The 13399-nt window shown below is 37.0% G+C and overlaps 1 long non-coding RNA gene across 1 annotated transcript; it reads left to right on the forward strand.

The window, feature by feature from the left end:
- Window positions 1-1489: 1489 nt before the first annotated feature.
- On the forward strand, window positions 1490-12070 carry LOC135407693 (uncharacterized). Its single transcript, XR_010426977.1, has 3 exons — window positions 1490-6582; window positions 7974-8157; window positions 10420-12070. It is a non-coding gene; the product is annotated as an uncharacterized LOC135407693 (long non-coding RNA).
- Window positions 12071-13399: the final 1329 nt, after the last annotated feature.

The raw sequence follows: 13399 nt of genomic DNA on the forward strand, positions 1-13399 counted from the left end.
ATAAATTAAATGTGACTTGCATGGAGATTTATGTTAAATGTTGGTCTTGGTTCTTAAAATTAAAAAATCATTTTTTTTTCAGGAAAATAAAATTCCTAACATATGAGACCATTAAAGCTCTGTACTATTTCATAGAATCAGAATCATAGAATGGTTTGAATTGGAAGGGAAATTAAAATCATCTGGTTCCAACCCTTCTGCCATGGACAGGGACACCTTCCGCTAGACCAGGTTGCTCAAAGCCCCATGTAACCTGGCTTTGAACACTTCCAGGGATGAGGAAACCACAACTATTTCTTCATGCTTTGTAGCAGACAATGTATCTATGAATGTTTCTAATCCATGACCCCCCATTAACTTTTATGGTATCTAGCTCCTAAGCATTTTTTCCTCACGTCTGCTTTTGAGAAAAAATAATGCTATCTGAAAATATTTTTTTTTATCCTTCTTTAACTATATTAGGTGAAACTGCAGGTAGTCACTGAGAAATCACTGTACACATTCAAAAGATGTCATGCTAACAGAACAGATTAGATTTCATACAAACACTATTTTTGAAGTTGATAAGGAATCAATGATTCTAGTAGGAAATGGCAAAGTTAAAGTAGCAAATTAGTGAAATGAATTATTATGTATAGTACTGCAAAATACTGAAGAGCTGTTGTATGGCCATTGCATTTCAGAATTAAGGAAATAACACAAAAGTAAGGACAGATAGCACCTACTGTTACAGCTGAAGAAGCTGGCAGTCTTTTGGGCACATGAATGTCTTTTTCACATACAAAGTATAAGTTAGGTAAAGCAAAAGTTTTCTGTGTTATGACCTGCATCCTTACAACTGTAAAGCTGTGACCACATAATTTTTTTAAGCTAGTTACTGCCAAGACTTTATTCAGTACAGCGCTTTTTCTGATATCATGTGGTTCCCAAATCCTTTATATCAGCAGCTAAATTAAAATGATTACACATCAGAAGGATTCCCTTATGGATGACTTAGCTAAAAACATACTTCACATTTAATACAATTCAGAACTGGGGGGGGTGTAGTGTGGAGTTGGTTGGTTTGTGTTTTTTTTCATTTGCTTTCAAGAGTATGTCTGTTTTATGAGAGAATGCTAGAAATCTGCCAGTTTCCACTGTTAGTAATTTTTGAAAATGCTGTCAGTCAGAAGAAACATATTCATTACACAAGGCTTTCTCCCTATAGTCTTTATAAAAGAAATCCTGCAGTTTGACAAAAGGTTAATAAAATCTTAATATTTTGTAGCTCAAAAAGTTGAATTTGAACTGATCTCATTTTCATATTTCATATATCTCATTTTCTTTTGTGTACAGAGTGAGGAGAGCTTGCATTACTTGAATTAATCAATTTTGTATGATTAGTAAAAATATGCAGCATCAAATGATGTTATAAACACTCAAAGAAATAAATAATTTCATGGTTCTCCCAACTTTTAATGACATTATTTATTTCATTTGTATGCTCTTCAATGGCTTTTAAAAGCTATTTTGAGTTTTGATTTGGATTTAAGAGTTTTTGCTAAAGTGCACTCCTAATAGAAATTCTGAAGCAAATTGAAAATAATTAGCTAGCAGCTTGAGAACTAGAATGTGATCTTATCTAAGGGAGACTGAGCGGAAGCAACTAGTGAAGAAAGGTGATACTCAATTTCTTCCATAAATGCAAAAATTTTAATTCATGTTTTGGTGAAAGCTGTATAGAAAATGAAGAAATGTCTAACCAAAAACAGAGTAAGAAAAAAGAATTCCGTGGACTTTTTTAAAAGTGTAATTAAAAGATGAAAATAGATGTAATTTAGAATATCTCAGCTTCCATTTTCAGATTAAAATTAGTATGTCTCAGGAAGAGGAGAGCTAGAATTGCAGTGCAACTCTGAAATGCATTTTACTGTGCATTTTACTGTGCCACTCCCATCTGTGTGCTTACTCTGCTGTTTTTCTTGTCATATTAATTTTCATGCCAAGCAATCTACTTAAGAAAATAAGTCATAGAAAGCATTTAATTAATAAAAAACAGAGCAAAGAACATTCATTAAACCATGAAAATGTTCATACATAGTGAAGGAAGAAAAATGCATTTCAGCCACAATTGATGATGTGGCAAATTTTATTCAGGTAACTGCTAATCTTTAGGAAATTTGAAGAAGTCAGGTACACATAGGAGACTCTTAAATGCTCTAATGTATGAAATCCTGTACTTGAACTTTGCAAAAGGAAAAGGTACCATTCACAGGGCAAAAATCTGTAGAAACCAACCCCACTGTAGCAGACCAGCCAGCACTGGCACATCCAGAAGAGCATGTCCTAGATAGAAGCTGCCGTTCTTCTGTCAGATTAATTTTCTTTTATTCTTAAAGTCTGGTGCATACCAAAGACACTTATCAGTGGTTTAGAGAATTACTTGTTTGTTTTATTGACAACATTAGAAAATAGGATTCTAGAATAGTAAAGAGAAAAATGTAGCATTGCATATGGACAAATGTGTATGGTTTATATTATTTGCATTTTTTCCAGCTGTTAATTGGGTTTGGTGCTCCATCTAACTTTCTACAAGATAGACAAGGTTGTAGGAAAAGATACATGAAGAGGTTGTTTAAAGAGTACCTACAGACAGACCTGGTGGTTCCTCTTGGCTGCATAATGACACATCTTGTACTATTAAGTAGTGCTTCTTTTGAGCTGGGTCCAAAATCCAGTTGAAGTGAGCATGTTAATTATGTTACAGTAAAGAGTAATACTGGTTTTAGTATATTAGCAAACTGAAATTGAGACTTATGCCTTAGAAAAAATGCTGAGTAGAAAGAGATTTCTTCTAGATGATCAATTCTCTTCATCAAGGAACTACTAAACTGAAAGGCTGAACACCATTTTTGTAGTTGCTGTGGCAATATGCTGCTGTTTCCATCTGCAGCACAGCACAACAGACCAATCTGGTTTCTAAAAGTAAGCTGTGTTAGGAGGTTATAAATAACGCATTAGAATTACTATTAGATTAATCTTTCTGGATTTAAATCTCTTAATCTATGGAATATATCCATATTTATAATGGTATTAACCACTGTGTGGATGTCTGTCTTTTGGATTCCTTTTGTTCTGAAAGTAACCCAATTCCCTTTAGTTTAAGTATAAATGTAGCATTGACTAGTGCAGGGAAACTGTTTTAATGCAAATGTGCGAGCAGTACTGGATTTTTGGGGTATATGCTGAAAAGTACAGTATGTGACCCACCACAGTGGGTAACAGAATGTTATGAGGATCTTCTGGGCTTAACTTGAGCCACTATTAGTAAACTATAATCTTACTTTATAATGGAGAGATGGATTAGAAGGTAGTTGCTTAACCAGAGTGCAGAGATGGCCTCTCAGTTGTTCTCTCCATTTTCTCTAGATCAAATTTCTGTAAAACCTGTAAGTGGTAGTAGTAGTGTAACATCTTACAGAAATTTGTCTGTAGCAGCACATTATCTGTATTCTCTGTTTCTCTTTATCTATACTACTATTTCATCAATTTCAGCTACAAAGATAGGTTTTTCTCTTGCTTTTAGCACAGATTTTGTTCAGCATTTTGAATCTCAACAAATCCAGTGACCTGGTTAGATCAGATTCAGAGTATCAGTTTATCTGTCTTAAATGTCTCTACCTAATATTCTACCTATGTTCTTGACAGCAGTTTGCCTTTTTGCCCTTTTGTACATGGTACTGTATCAAAAGACTTTGGACACTGGAGCTGCTTTTTTGAACTTGCATGTGTTTCCTCAGCATCTTATCTTCAATTTCTTATTAGTACTTTAAAATACAGGGAGTTTTTCCACTTGACTTCTGTTGTTTTTCAAATATGGGTGTGAATGTTCTATGGCAACAGACTTGCTTTTTTTTTGCATGCAGCGTGGTTCTTGTCATCTTTTATTGTGGGGAGAGCTCAATTTTTCAAGCAATTCTTCAGGAAAAACAGACAGAAAGTGCGATTTTGAGCACAGTGGAAGAAAATAATTCTTATACCTCAAGGTGGTTACTCTAAAAAAGCTTGCCAGTATTTTCCTAGCCATATACATGATGTATGGAACATGAACTGAAAAGGTACATTTTAGTAACATAGGTATTGAAAACTCTGCAGCAAGACCCCTCAGCTAGTGAACTATGGCCCAAACGTAGCTCATGTCACCTTCTGCTCTCCTTTGTGTCTCAGATAGTAGTCTGTAAGGGGTCCTTTATGTGTGCAGAGGGAGGAAACCCGGCACAGACAGAGCTGCCTGGAAGGTGATTGACAAACCAGGCATCACAATTCCTAAGAAAGTAAATACAGGGGGTTTTTTGCAGTTGTCTCTTGTCATGCTCCCACTATGTTGGATAGGGTTGCAGATGGAGGTTGAAAGAACAAAAGGTAGTGGAGTTGGAGTGCAAATGCACATACCTTCCCTGCTCCTCCTGTTCTTTGTTTTGAATCTGGATTAGAGAGAAGAAAAGGGAATGGGGGGAAACAGATCAGACTCTCAGGAGACTATGACACAAGTGCAATCTAAGTGGAAAACAGAGACAGAGTGGTGACTGTCAACTCATATGTATTTGAATGTTGAAGTAAGAGATCAGGACTTGTGAGTATACCTGAAACACACAAGATGGAGAGCACCTTTTATTCATTTGGCTCTGTGTTTTTACTTTTAAGAAAGAAGTAAGATAAGACGTATTAGTAGAAAACAAAGTGCTGCCATTTCCATCATTTGCCAAAGAACTTCCTCCATTTTTTATCTCTGATCTAAGGAGTTGTTCTAAGGACCCACCTCCCTAACTTAGTGTAGAGCAATAATGTTTAAATTCTTTGTATTTATGAAATTTTTTGTGGTTAGTGTCAAATTTACTCAGAAAAACCCAGTGCTCTGTTTAAATTTTTGTTTCACCAGAAAATTGTGCTGAGTGCAAACTTTTTATCAATACCAATAGCTCACCTTTCCTGATTTAGAGCCTGTTAGTGCGAGATGCACCTTTTATGAGACATTCTTCTAGAAGATCACTAGAAGTTCAAGGTACCTGCTAGTTTATGGGATAGTCCTTTTGGAAAGCTTACAAATGAAACTAGATTTTTGGCGTAACAAATAACAAAACAAATAAAAGAAGGTATGAATTATGTGTCCGTCTGTAGGGTTCCTAGTAGTGACTCTCTGAACAGCACCAGCCTGTCATAATTGTGGATGGACGCAGTGCATTTGTGATTGAATCAGAACTTTTCAGGGATTATGTTTTGCTTTTGCCAAATGTGAACATCAAGGAAATGTATATGACTCACCATGTCAGTGATATGCTATTGCAACTTAGTTTTATGAATTATGTTCTGGGCAATTTGCAGTTCTTTGTTAAAAATACTGACATAGACAGAACCATTTGGCAGTGCCAAAATATGCCAGTATCTGATTACCTTTTTAGTTTAAATGATAGTGTGAGTAGGCAACATAGTTGGTGGTTTCATGTGAGTGAAAAGGCATCCACATACAGTTCTGACCAGAACTGTCTACTTCTCTTGTCTCATCTGACTACACAGTGCCCTGATTCAGAGAGGAAAAAAGACTAAAACTAAATACTTCTCTGTTGTTTTCTTGTGCCATGTCAGGTCATGCTGGGTTCACTAGTTTACTGTAGCCAGCATAAGAGTGTAGTTGAAACTGTGTGATTGCAGGTAAAAAAATGTTAGCTGATAGATCAAATGATGTATAACATGAAAACATGGCTTTATACTTATGATTTTTGCTAACTATTAGTTTGTTCCATAGTCTAACAATCCTGCTGGAAAATGTTCTTGTGTTAGACTTTTGGTTGTTTGCAGTCATACTGTTTCCTACCAGCAAATCATTTTCACTTGATGGATGTTTCTTATGATGGCTATAAAAATGTAATTACTCTAGGTGGAAATGTCTGAGACATTATCAAGAACTGATTTGCTGCAGATAGCATTAAGTTGAGGGCTAGAGCATAATCACCATGTATTGATACCCTGACTTCCTAGTGTGAATATAAAAACTGATCCAGCTTTTATCTCCATAAATTTTGAAGATGGACTTTTGTATCTGCTTTTGAGCTCTTGTAGCCTTACGTATTTAATGTATGTATGTTACAGGTTGTAAATTTAAGAGTGGAATTTTTTTTCCCCCTGCCCCCCCCACTGTAGGAAAGAAGGAGTTTGAATGGAAAGGGGGAAGGGGTCAATTAGCCTTACAAAGGGTCTAGCTGGCTGGACCGCATTCCTAGCTGATGCCCCATCAGAAACTGGGGGGAGAAGGGAGGAGTTTTGGGAGGGGGTGGCTGGCTCCGCTTGGAGGGGAGAGGGGCAGACTGCTGAGTTCTCTCTCTTGAACGGATACAGAGTTTGTGTGCGGGCATTCTTTGAAGAAAAAAGCCTGGAAGCCGGGCTTTTCTGGCTTCTCGTCCTGGTGAAGCCAATCACTGGTCTTGGCTGGCTTTGCACACTGCCTCGTGACTCCAGCCGGGACCTACTGTGTTTTCGTTGGAGAGCTCTGTGCCCACTGAGGGAGAGAGAAGAGGAGCCTTGAGACACCATCATCTGGGAACGACAGTGAGTTCCGACAGTGAGTTCCGTTGGGGGTGGACTGCTTTCCTTTCCCCCTTTCTTCCACTGGGGGAAGGGTCCCCATTTTCTTTTCGGCTTCTCCCGCGACCCGAGACCCCCCCCCAGACCCCTCCCCGCGGTGACCGCCAGAGCCCGACAGCGCCCCCTGCAGGTCAACACAGGGAACTGCAGGCCCTGCACCTCCAGTGACCCAACAGCGCCCCCTGCAGGCCACGATTAGGACTGCGCTAAAGACAGAGAAGTATTCAGACTTTTTCTTTTGTTTGAAGGGGACTTTTGGGTACAGGACTATTGTCTAGTTTTTTTTGTGTGTTCTGTTACTGTTCTTGCCAACATACATATATCTTTTAATAAAGGGTTGTTATTTCTTCTGGTTTTTTCCACACTTCCTCGATTAAAGCCCCTTAATTTTGAATTTACAATTGCTGAGAGAGAGGAGTTTGGTCTATCTCATAACTCATCCCCTTTGGCAAACATTCCAGTCTCATCAGACTGAGACAATGTAATAATCCATACTTAAATTATTAGTTGTTCTGACCTAAGAAACTAATATATCTAATTTGAGGTGGAGGCAAAGGGGGCCACATTTTAATTTCCTCTCAGTAATGCAAGAACAATGAAAAGGAACATCCTACCTAGTAGTTCTGCCTGGGTGACCTGCATGCTGATGACATTGGATAACCAAAATCTGAAAATGTACTCTAAGATTGAATTTAGTCCTCTGTTGATTCTAGGGAAGACAGTTTTTTACTCTTGTGTTTGGCTCCTTGCTTTTGTACTAAATTTGGCCAGAGTGGACCTGACAGTACATCATAAGCATGTTAACTACAGAATTAACTACTCTCTACAAGTATTTTTAAAACTGAATCAAAATGACAGAAGTAATTATATTTTTATCATCTGTTAGCAGAAAAATTGTCCAGCCGTATTTTAGAGAACTTAAATGACCTAAAAGTCCAGTGGCATTTTAATTTTATCACTGTAGAAAATTTTTAATGTCACGTCTGAATTTCTAAAAATTAAAAATACGCTCTGAAAAAGAGACTGTGTTCTGTGGATCATCATAGAATCATAGAATGCTTGGGCTTGGAAGAGACCTTAAAGATCATATATTTCCAAACCCTTTGCCATGGGCTGTGGCACCTTCCGATAGACCATGTTGCTCAGAACCCCATCCAACCTGGCCTTGAACGCTTCCAGGGATGGGGCAGCCACAGCTTCTCTGGGCAACCTGTTCCAGTGCCTCACTACCCCCACAGTAAACAGTTTCTGCCAAATATCTAATCTTAATCTACCCTCTTTCAATTTAAAGCTGTTCCCCCCTTGTCCTATCACTACATGCACTTGTAAAATGTGCCTCTCCCTCTTTCTTGTAGACCCTCATTAGGTGCTATAAGGTCTCCTGGAACATTGTCTTCTCTGGGTTGAACTCTCAGCCTGTCTTTAAAGGAGAGGTGCTCCAGCCTTATGATCATCTTAAGTGACCCTTCTCTGGAATTGCTCCAGCAGATCCATGTCCTTCTTATGCTGGGGACCCCAAAGCTGAACACCATACTCCAGGTTGGGTAGACTAGCATAGCTTAACGTATTTCACTGCCTCATTAATAATTACATTTCATATTAGCATGCTGTACTCACGTATTCTGTCAGGCAATGAGAGTGTTTGCCCTGATTTTTTTTTTCTTAGGAATAAAAAATTTTGGAAGTATGGTCCATTGCAGTAAACACATTGATAAATGAGCAAAAGCTATACAGCAAACTTACTTCTATGCTGCAGAGTTGCCATAGAGTATTGCTCTAGCAATAATGGCATATTATAATTATGCCGAATATATCGGTACCAATAATTACATAAATGAAAGCAAAAGGCATGCCAGTACTTGAAGGCTCATTTTTTTGCTTGACTCATTGTTGCCATGAGGAGGAGTTTCATCATACAGCATTAAACAGCCCTTACAAAGCATATAAAAACCATTTCATATTCTTTTTTGTGGTAGAGTTGTTTTGGAAAAGACTGCTCTCTGTCTAAGCAGTAGCCATCATCACAGATTATTTGCAGCCTATTATATTACTTCTTGAGGTACATGAGATTGCTTTCATTAGTGAAAAATTGGAAGGAAGAACATCACATACTGGAAGGACAGGAATGATGTTAAATATAGAAGTGTACCAGTGTATAGTGTACAGTAACACTAAATACACAGTGATGGTGTCTAAGAGCATAAAAACCATAAGAGCTCCCCATAAAAACTGCAATACCATTTGTTTTAAATATTGCTAAGTTCATACTAAACATTTGCTTTGTAAGCAACATTTTGTTTAGTAGCTTTTATGTAGAAGTAATTTGCAGCATTGACAATGAAAGCTTTAGGTGGTAGAGTATTCTAGCATCTTTATTTGTTTCAGAGAACTTCAGAAGTGTTAGGTGCTTTTTCAGTGTAGGTGAACTCAATAATCCCTGCCTCAAGGGCATGCAGTTTACTTTCAGTAATTATTCAGTGGGAGAGAACAACCAGCTAGAATGGTGAAGATCAAATGAAGTAAAACAAAAATTAAGCGCTCAAAAATATTGTGTGTATGGAGAAGCATATGATGACCTGAATTTACTTAACAAAATTAGAAATAAATAGTGTATACTTTACTCACTGTCTCTGAAATAGGTACTATGGAGACCAGTGGTTAGATAGTTCAGTGAGGTTACAGTGGGAGAAAAAGGTTTTAGAGATTTGTGTGAGAAAAATAACATGCTATGGTGAGGCTAGAACACTAGCAGACCAGGGACTGTGAGATAAGGCCAATAGGTATCCTAATTCAAATTTGATTTTGAATTAATGCAAAACTAAGCATGTCACATTTTCCAGGCAATTTTTAATTTGAGAGTACTAAGTACAGCGTAGGTACTTCATCTGGAGCACTAGGAATCATGGGGTGTTTTAAGGGATGAAAATGATGAAAAACTCAAATATTGGAGGGTTTTTGTTTTCTTGCATGACCATCTTACCCAGATGCAAAAATTTTCTGTTGTATATAAATATGTAGGTATATAAATATGTAAGTATATGCCTGGTGCAAACCACAAATCATCTCTGATTTGAAAGATCATAATTTTATGTAGTAGTGTTTTTCTCAGCTGCATTAAAAGGTGCTGCATTGATTGTGGTAATATGGAACAGTCTGAATTATTGATTTAGTTGCATTTGGCAGGTAAACTAGTTTTTAATTGATTGTGCTATAAATGATGATACATGCTTTCACAAAGCTGTTGCCTACATTTGAAAGATATCTGTGAAATGTTAAGTATGCATAAATTAGTATGCTCAAAAACAAAGTATAATCTGAAACTAAAAATACTATCAGAAGTGCTTAAGAGGCTCTAGTTTAGGTAATAGATTTCAAGTTTTAAGATATGAGTTGTTTGGTGGCTAACTGTTGCAAATCACTTTGGAATAAGTAATTTTATTTGAACATTTGGCAAATAGTCTTTGTCAAGTGGGTTAAATGGATTCACACTTAACACTAGCTGTCTGTAAGCATAATTACTCATGGTAACATACATTTCTTTTGCTGCACTGAAAACTGAAGTTAAAACAGATATACTCTGGGAGAGCAGAGGTAATTACTGTATTCCCAAAAGATTTTTCCTGGATTTTTAAAATAAAATTATTTATATATGTCTCTTTATTCCTGACAAGATACAGTCTTTGAAAGAATAATTAAACACTTACTTAGTAATATCTGCTCTCTACCTTAAGGGCTGTGATGGGGTGCCCAGCCAGCAGCTGAACACCCACCCAGCCCCTCACTCAGTCCTCTCTCTTGCAGGTTTGGATGGGAAATAGAAGAAGATGAGAACACTTGTGGATCAAGACAGTTTAATAGGGAAAGTAAAAGCTCTGTGTGCAAGCAGAGCAAAAAGAGGACTTTATTTGCTTTTCTCATCAGCAGTTGTCCAACCACTTCCAGGGAAGCAGAACCTAAGCACATGTTGCTTGCACAGAGAAATATCATAATCACAGAAATCCACCCTTCCTTTGCACCTCCCTGAGGATCTGTTGCTGAGTGCTGTGGTATGGATCACCTGTCTTGACTCTACCAGCTCCCAGCCTCAAGCCCTAGCCCCAGCTTATGTGAAGGAGAAAAGGAAGCATTTGAAGGAAGGAAGTACTGTTCAGCAATAGCCAAAACACGGGTGTGTTATCAGCACTGTTTTGGCTACAAATACAAAGCAAAGCCATATATCTATGCCATGTATCTTCATACTACGTATGAAGAAATTTTTTTATTCCTGTCATTGGTAGTAGTTTTATAGCACACCTTCCTGATTTTTCTCTGCATTTTCTCCCCAGCAGCCTCTCCAGTTCCCATCTGAGTCTGTTTCATTGCCATTTCATACGCTATGTATCCACCAAGTGATCCGTGGTTAAATAACTAAAGTTGACAGTGATGGACTTCCGAGTTAAGACTGCACTCAGGCTTAAGCAGGACACAGTTCGCATCGCTGAGTTTTTCTTTTTGGTTGTCTCCATCAGTAAAACTTTATTAATTTCAAAGGTTTATCTGCAGAATGGGGACTAAGACTTCTTTTTAGTAACAAAATGCTGGGTGCTAGAAGATTTGAATTTGTCATGTGCACTTTAAGAATTTGTGCTGGTTGTACCCTTCACAAAGACTTTATGTTACATCTTGTCCTTGAGGGCTTTAGCTTGCATCCTCTAAGATCCGAAATGAAGTCCTAGCCTCCCACTGAGTGTACTGTGTAAGTCGTAAAACAAAAAGTTTGTAGCCAAACAAGTTTCATTCTTTTTCAGATAGGCAGGTCTTTGAACAGTGTAAAAGTGAGCTTTGCTGCTCCAAACATGCCCTGCTTTCGCCTGAAGAACTGACGTAAATAATACATCTAAAAATGCTCACTGTTTATCGGCTACAAACTCACATTAAGGAGGCAACCAACACAGCACAATAAAATTAAATGGCATGGATTTCCTTTGTGTGCTTCACTGTATTGAGTCTTTTGTCTTTGCATGTTATGTTTTCTCATTAGAAAAGAATTTTTCTGCTCTGCTAAACTAGGACATAGGATGCTGCCCACATTAAGGAGATCAAAATTAGTAGCTAACTTTGGAAAGTTTCCAAGACCTCGCTTGAGAGTCCTGGGATTATGAGGGATGCTCCTGTGTGAGATCTATTCTCTACTGAAGTCTAGTAGGATTATTTTTATAGTTTTTCCAATTTTTCCCTCACTATTACACTTGATGCTAAGTAGGAAATAGCGTCTTTTCCTCCTGTCAGCATAGATAATTAAAAATGAAACCATTTTTAACTAACATGTTAATAGTAGTGGAGAGTGTTAGAAATCTGTTGAATTTTTCAAAAAGAGGATATATATTCTGGTATCAAACTTGAGTACAGTACTTTGCCACAAAAATAAATTGTAGCTCATTTTACATCATTTAGAACAATGAGTCTGAAATAACTCTTCCTGATGTTCTTTTTTTCCTGTGTTTATTTGGAACTGCTTGTCACATAAAAACATTGTAAGCTGTGTGTTTCAGTTTTCTTTATATTTCTACAAATTTCCAAACTGTTTTATATCTTCTTAATGTCTGTCTTGCAGACATCCTGTCCTATTTTCAGGATGTCAGCAGTGAAATTTTTGAGATGCCTTGTCTATTGATGATTAATTACTTTGTAGGTTGGCTATCATAGTTAGATCCAAGTATTCATTATGTCATATATCTAGGTTGGGTCAAATACGTGAAGTATAGGGCAATATATTCACTTCAGTAAATCCATGTATCTTGAGAATTTTAATGAATGTATAATGAATATATTAGTTTGTTGCACAAGAAGTTAAACTGTATCAGTGCTAAGCTAAATCCAAAGGTTCAGATTAATTTTGGATGTGAGAGGATGATCATGTTTAACGTGGATTTTTTTTTCTAGGCTATTTTCTGAAAAAATTTAACCCTTAAACAAAAGGTTTGCCTTCATCTAAGGATCACAAATCATACTTCATGGTAACATTGTCTTCATCAAAAGATAAGTTACTGCTAAAATTCAATTTTCTGTTGGTGAATGTGTTGCACCGACATTAGTACTTGTATCCTACTTTTTTAATCCAGGCAGAGGGATGTGAAATAGCAGATGTTCAGCTTGATTTTTCTATTACAGCTTCCTGCAATTCCAAATAAAAGCTTTAAACACTGATTTATTTTTTTTTCTGGGAGGGTGGATTTTCATATTCAATTTCTGAGAGGCCCTGTGAGATACTTCCTTAGAATAAAAATCTGCAGTTTTAAACTGTAGCAGAGAAAAAAAGATTGAAATCTCCAGAGGCCATTATTTAGACCCCTCAAGGTTTTTATGGGAAGGCTCATGACAAATATTGCCACCCTAAAATTTAAAACAGCCTCACCGTCTTCATAAATAACTTCTGAGGAAAATGAAGTACAGTACAATATCTTGCTTATACAATACAGAAAATTCATGTATTGCATAAAATAAAGTCTGAATATTTTACTACCTGTTCAGGGAGTGTAGTTTGCTCTGCGTGAAATTAAATATTTATGGAAATGTATAGGAGATTACTAATGATCACCAAAAGATGCATGAATGCATACAAAATTTTTTACTTATACTATGAAATAAAAAATAAGCCATCATTTATTTCTGTTCTGTTTATCAGACAGAAAAGATTTGGATTACAGCAGCTTAAATGAAGTATCTGGAAAGATACTGTCAGAATACTGACAGCTGACCCCTGTGAATACATCCATGTTCGGTAGTGCCAGACTGAAGCATT

This window comes from Pseudopipra pipra, chromosome Z (assembly GCF_036250125.1).
Source record: "Pseudopipra pipra isolate bDixPip1 chromosome Z, bDixPip1.hap1, whole genome shotgun sequence".
NCBI classification, from domain to species: Eukaryota; Metazoa; Chordata; class Aves; order Passeriformes; family Pipridae; genus Pseudopipra; species Pseudopipra pipra.